Here is a 7,419-nt window from a genome sequence, read left to right as displayed (position 1 = left end):
AAAGAGGGCAGGAGAGGTTAAAGAAAAGAGAAAAGCAGAAAGAAGCTAATTTCACTTTTATGAGGCAACCAATTTCCCAGCTGGTGGGTCTTGTTTGGTCAATTGGTCAAAGATTGGATTCTCTTTGTTTTACTAAGAAACATGATTGCTATCCATCCTTCAAAGAAAATAAACATCAAGTTGAAGACAGTGTTGAGTAAAAAGATTATTCAACTGGGATTCACAAAATCTGGATCATGTTTAGCCGTTAATAGTTGTGGTACGTGGGACCTTGAACTTATCACTCTATGTCTCATTTTCCCATCAGAAAAATTGAATAATATACTTCCGTCTTCCAAACTCTCTCTTAATCTGAGCATCTATTTGTGATCCATTCAGCAAAATACCTTAAAGGATGCATTTTTTCTTCACATTGCCCAAAGTGGTGGGGTAGACTTTTTCCTTACATACCCACAAAAAAACATTAGATTAGAGAGACCAAATTATAAAATCCTTAGATTAAAAACAGATAAAATAAAGCAGTGCTGTGGGAAAGCTTTACTCAAACTAACATACTGCAAGTTCTGGGGAGGATCGATTGTTTATGATCCTGTTCTCTAGAGACTGAAATTCTTGGGATACAACAGATGGTTTTATTTATGTAGCAAAAGTTCAGCTCTAGTGAGGTGCAGCTGGCAAATTCACACAGAAATAACAGAAACTGTGTTTATGGCTATGTACATATCCTTGCTCACAAGAGGGATCTTCCATTGTTTCTCACGGGACATTTGAACTAAGTTTAAATTTACCGTGTTAACGAGAAGGCCCACCACATTGGAAAGGAACAGCAGCCTCCCAAGACAGGAAGGTAATCCACAACCTAAAATTTAACATGGAAAAGTGGCAGACCTTTGTGGATCTCCTCTATCCAAATGCAAGACAAATCTCATTTAATTTACTCTTTGATGTTCATATCCAATCTTATCTCTTCAAATAGCATTACTGAAAGTGAAAAAGAACCCAACCCTCTCTCCATCTGAATATTTCAAGCTGCATCCTGTGTCTACTCCTGGCACTGAGTCAGCCTTGTCAGCCCAATTTAGAACACATGGCAGTGATCCAGCTCATTGTGGCTGTTTGTGGTCCCCAGCTCAGGTTTCAAAAAAGAAGGGGCAGCAATCCAGTGACCTTCTCAAGATAGTAAAGAACAACTCTGGTCATGACTGACACCTGATCTTTCTGCTAACATTAGCTCCTAATCAAAGATGGTGCCAAGATTGCATCAGGCACCAGCCCACAACATTTCTGTCCTCCTCCACGAGGTGCGGAGCATCCTGTCAACCGCTGAGTTTCAGTTTTAAAATGCCTTTCCCTTTCAGATCCAAGGAAGTTTGGTTTTATTGACATCTGAGATAAAGCTCAAGGCCTGTCTTAATTGAGATTTCCTGTTCTTTATAGTGCATGCTTATCTACTATTCATTGTCTTTATACCTAGAGAGGTTCAATGTGATTCATAACAAAGACATGGTTATAAAGCTCTAAAATTCACAGCCTTGGACGTTCATATTATAATCAAGAGACCTCATGCACTTGGGATGTTTTTCCTGTGCATCTATCATCCTGTCAACCCTTCTTAAAAATGTGGCCATCATCCTTACTGGACTGAGTCATCCTTCCTCTCTACTTCTGCTGGGTCTTCGAGACTGGCTCAGGTGGAGTCACAAACTGGGAACCCAGCAAGGTCCTACAGAAGTACTCTTTATCTATAAGGGCTTACTGTATAGCACAAGGAATTCTATTAAATACACTGTAATGACCTATATGGGAATAGAATCTAAAAAAGAGTGGATATATATATAACTGACTTTGCTGTACAGCAGAAACTAACACAACATTGTAAACCAACTATACTCCGATAAAAAAAAATTAATTAAAATAAGAAAGGAAGAAGTACTCTTTATCTTCTAGGTCAGGTACATTATTTCTTACTTGACCAAATGCCAAGTATCAGTGTGAAAAACCACCTTGCTACTTGCCTCAGTATCCCTTTAATCTGGAGGCTGCCCTTTAACCTTACAAAGTCTTTAGGAAATATATGTCCTTGGATCATCCCCTAGCTTTTACATAAAAGTCTATGTTAAAGCCTGAATATTCTTAGGGTTCTGGAAATGTTCAAAGTACTATTGGCTTTACTCCAGCTCTGAGTTTACATATATGATTTGTATCAGTAGAGATCCAAGTTTTCTATACAGAATTCTATCTTCTATCTCCCTAAACAATCTTTGAAGCTAGATAAAATGAAAAAAGAGTATGGAATTATTTCACCCTGCCTTATTTGTTTCCATGAGGGTTCGAACCAAAAGGAAAAGATGAGTCATTCAGCATCATTCCCTATTTGGTGGTTTGGACTCTAGGCTACTGTAAACAAAAGGGGGCAGCACTCCATGGGTTTTCAATTCACAAAAAGGAAAACTAGTTTTTACTTGAACTCTCTACCTTAAGCAAGGCACTCCACTCTGTGTTTCATGGAACACAGAGATGATTAATACACTGCTCTAAACATGCAGGAACAAGGAAAGAAGAAAGCACTGGGGTAGCAGTTAGAACACAGCTATGTGTTGGAACATGGTAAAAGATTAATCTGGAAATAAAAAGTGGGATTAGATTATGAGGATTCCTTGTACCTCAGGTGTTTATCCTTTATTTGGAATGCATTAGGGAGCCACTCAAAGTTTTCCAGCGAGTGGGTAATAGGATTATACCTCTGTTTGGAGCAGCTACTGATACATCTGATAAAGATGTATTAGAGGGACTGAAATAGGGTGAGATCAAACGGCAGAGGGAAAAACAGATAGGAAAATAATATAAAGGACATCCAAGAAGTGATGAAGATCTAAACCAAACGGATGACGGTGAGAATGGAAAGGTGAGATCTGATGGGACAGGCACTGCAAAGGAGGAAAACATGTCCTTAATGGAGTCGATATAGGGAGAAAGGGACCAAGATATGCCCAAAGTTTTACTTCTGAGAGTTGGGCATATGGTAGAACACTTAACCAAAATTGGGAAGACAGGAGAAAAGAACTTTTTGAAAACATTTTCTCTTCAGGGAGAGTGAAACACTACTCCGTTGCCAAGATGCAAGGAGTGCAGGGTGGAAATGCACGAATGGCATGAACCCAGAAACTATCTTGGAAAGAGGAATTAGCCAAAATGTATACTCCACCTTTTAAAATTTGTTCAGCTGAATATATGACCACTTGCAAATATTGTGTTGTACTTTATGGCATGTGTTGCTGTGTCCTCTTGGCTTTATATGACTCAACTTATTTGTCCTTTTATTCTAATCTCTTTATATTTGTATCTAATGATAGTGCCACATCAAAGCCCTTTGTGAATAAATTAGAATAAGCATCAATTAATCAATTATAGTTACAACACTTTTCTATACATACTGTAAAGACACACACATCGACAGCAAGCACATAGATTCCTTATGCAAAATGCACATCACTAGCATTTGCTAAAAACAAATGCGGTAGGTACTAAATTAAAAGTTTTATACATATCACTTCATTTCATCCTATGATTAATAAAACAACTCTGTGAGGTCATTCCATTATTATCCCATTTTACAGATGAGGAAATTGACCCAATAAGGAGAATCAATGTGTTAATATAGCAAGTAAGAGGCAGAGCTTGCATTATAACCCAGGCAATCTGATCTCAAAGTCCCTAATCGCTTCACTCTCTGCCTCTCTGTCCAGATTGCCCTTATTATTGTGTTATCCCCATTTTGCTGGTTCTTCTCTATACGTGCCATGTTCCACTTTGGGATGTCACTTTCTCACGTTGAAGGAACACTGGCCTCCAGAGCCATTGTATTCAATCAGGAAGCTTTGTTGCCTCTATATATAGAATATGAACTAGCAGATTCAAGAAAAGGCACATTGCTTCATTTCTCTAAAACTGAATTAAATCTGTCTCTGAGTCCCCACACATCAGGGTAGAAGGATGACAATCCAATACCAGTTGTTTGGGAGACTCAATTTCTCCCTGTATGAAATCATACAAGAACCCTCTCACAATATTAGAAAAAATGGGAGGAAGAGACAAGGAGCCATGCTTACTTTTGGTTCTTTCAGCCATCCAATTTCCTGTAATTAAGCATGACATATTCCCATATCTTTTATGACTGCCAATATGTTGGTGACTATCAAGTCTGTGACTTCAATCTACTTTTTTGTCTTGAGCTACAGATTAGTATATCTAATTTCCTACAGGTAAGTCCAAAAATACTACAAATTTAGTATGTCTAAAGCTAAACCAAACTATCATTTCCTAATATACCCTCCAACCACCACCCTGTTTCTCTTTTTATTGCCCATTTTTTGGATGACATAATTATCCACCCATTTCCCAAGGGACAGGGCAGGATTGGAGATTTCTTAAGAGTCCTACCACTTTTTCAAATTTTACATCTGGAATTTCGAGTCTGAGTAACCATAGATCACCAAGCCCTTGGATTATATCAACTTAAATTGCTGCTATTGGCCTTGATAGATGATAGATATGCATGTTTGTATAGTCTGTGCTCTGCCCACTCACCACGCTTAAGATTGCTGAAGGTACCATTTACTTTATGGGCATTACAGATTTATATGTTTTTTATAAAAGTTTCTCACTTCACAATAAAACATCCATTATAATCAGTGATATGAATATTTTCCAATAAATAAAGTACCTTAAGAAAGGATACCATTATCTAATTTGCATAAAAGTTCCACATGAGCTAACTGTAGCCTTGGGCCTCCTGGCTTCCAGACATTTCCTCTAAGTCATTCATGTACTGCTGCAATACTGACCTTTCCAAATGCAAACCTTATCATGATTTTCTTTCAGTGGAGCACAAAGGTCTCCACTATCTGCTTTAGCCTAACTGCTGATGTGAACGTTCTGCTTCAACCATCCTGAGCTTCTTACAATTATTTAAATGCACTATTGCACATCTTTGCATGTGTAATTCTTTCAGCTTATAATACCAAACCAACCCATCCCCACTGCAGCAGTTTTCCACCTGGAAAACTTCTAATCTTCCTTCCAGACCAGCTCAAGTGTTCCCTTCTCTTTAAATCCTTCTCTACCCTAGAAAAGATGATTACACTTTCTTTTGTGCCTTCATCCTACCTCTCTGTCTACCAATCACAATTTTTTTTTTAACTGATATACTAAATCAGGAGCTCCTTGGTTTAGTATAACCATGTACTATTTAACTTTTCTTTTCCAATGGTGATGCAAATTGGTATAAAGGGAATGTACTGGATCAAACAACTGGCTAACTGGCTCTACTGCTTGTTGTCTAGCACATTCTTTGAGCTATGCTGCTGCCTGCTGGCAAGCTTGCACTTTGAGCTGTGCTGCTTTATGCTGCATTTGCTGAGTCCTACTGAGCCTCTGTCATAGATTTAACTGACCTAATTAGAAAGTTTTGAAAACTAACATTTAGGACAGGAGTATAAGATTGGGGTCCTACTTAAAAAGTGACCCTGGGGGCTTCCCTGGTGGCGCAGTGGTTGAGAGTCCGCCTGCCGATGCAGGGGACACGGATTCGTGCCCTGGTCCGGGAAGATCCCACATGCTGCAGAGCGGCTGGGCCTGTGAGCCATGGCCGCTGAGCCTGTGCGTCCGGAGCCCGTGCTCCGCAACGGGAGAGGCCGCAACAGTGAGAGGCCTGCATACCGCAAAAAAAAAAAAAAAAAGTGACCCTGGGTCATGTGCCGTGGGATAGGACCAGACCTATCTGTGTATCTCAGATTGAATCATGAGTTTGATTCCAGCATAAGCTGTGACTAACTCTAAGCTCTTACCCTGTGACCACTGGTTATATGACTCAACCATGCATTGGCCCTAATTCTAGATAGAGCTCAGGAGAAAGGCTGATACACTGTGGAATATACAGGCCCACTCATGTTGTACACAGACTACTTATGGTCGGTCACTTATGTGAGGAAGACTAGTCACTGTGGTACATGCTGCTGTCACATTCCTAAAAGCAACTCTATCCCGCCACTGTCAAGAAACAGCTATCAACTCTCTAAGCAACCACTGAACTAAAACAAGCTCAACATCTTTTAGGCCTAGTTAGGTTCTGATGGCAACATATTCCTCATTTAAATTTTTCTTAATCCCATTTATGTTGTTTTTCACAAGTTGACCCACCTTGAATGAGACTCCCCACAATAAAGGGCTCTAGAATCTGTCTGAATTACAATACTATAGCACTCTCCTTAGTGTTCCCCCAGAGTCTCCTCCATGTTGAGGCTTTAACAACTCCCTCTAATGCCTGTTGAAGTCTACGGACCCTCCATGATGGCCACAAGTTGCCCACGGACTTCTGAGGTAAAAAACTGCCCTCCTCAGCCACATTAGATTGCCCCATTAAAGCGACAATCACTGACTGTACACTGGGTCATCCTGGAAGCAAAAAGCTCTCACAGGCCTTGACCATGCTCCTCCATACCCATTATGCCTTGGGTTATGAAAGCAGCACCCTGCAAGCTCAGCAAGGCCCCCAAGGCCTCTTTGCTAAAATAGAAATGGTACCCACAGGAAAGAGACAAACCTCGCCTTTCTGGCATATCTTACTTACAGGAGGGGGTGGTCTCCCCTTCGGTACCTTGCCAAATGCCTTATTTCTGGAGGAAGTCAGCCCTCTCAAAGACCCCTTGGCTATCTGAGAAGCCCCTTGGGAACAGCTGAGTGAATAGCAATGGGAGGATTTTTTTTTTGTATTTTATGTATTTAATGAAAAGCATTATGAACTGTACTTTATGAACACCAACATGTGATGGATGCTCACTCAAGAGCTGCTGCTTTAACTAGGATATCCCAAACCACGGATGGGATCCAAGGGCCAACACAATCCAAAACTTCATGCACTGGATGCCCTGGCCAAATTTGGTCACCATTTGCACATTTTTAAAAACTGTTAAGCCACTGTTATTTGTCCATCTAGTCCAGCAAGAACAATTTCTTCCTCAAGGTTCTTTTCTCTTTTTTTTTGCAGTACGCGGGCCTCTCACTGTTGCGGCCTCTCCCGTTGCAGAGCACAGGCTTTGGACGCATAGGCTCAGTCGCCATGGCTCACGGGCCCAGCTGCTCCGCGGCATGTGGGATCTTCCCAGACCAGGGCACGAACCCGTGTCCCCTGCATCGGCAGGCTTACTCTCAACCACTGCGCCACCAGGGAAGCCCTATGTTCTTTATTTAGAGTAAAGAGATCCGGAAATCTCTTGCCTCATATATACCCAAAATATAAACCAAGATCTCACATGTTTCTGTACATACTTAAAGCCACAATACAAGGCCTCACTCCCTATCCCCTTCAGAGTTCTAAACATGACTGAAAGTGATCAAGATGCTCATTTCACTTCTCAAAAT

The sequence above is a fragment of the Orcinus orca genome, chromosome 11 (genome assembly GCF_937001465.1).
Source record: "Orcinus orca chromosome 11, mOrcOrc1.1, whole genome shotgun sequence".
NCBI classification, from domain to species: Eukaryota; Metazoa; Chordata; class Mammalia; order Artiodactyla; family Delphinidae; genus Orcinus; species Orcinus orca.
Note: the sequence above shows the minus strand (reverse complement) of the source record.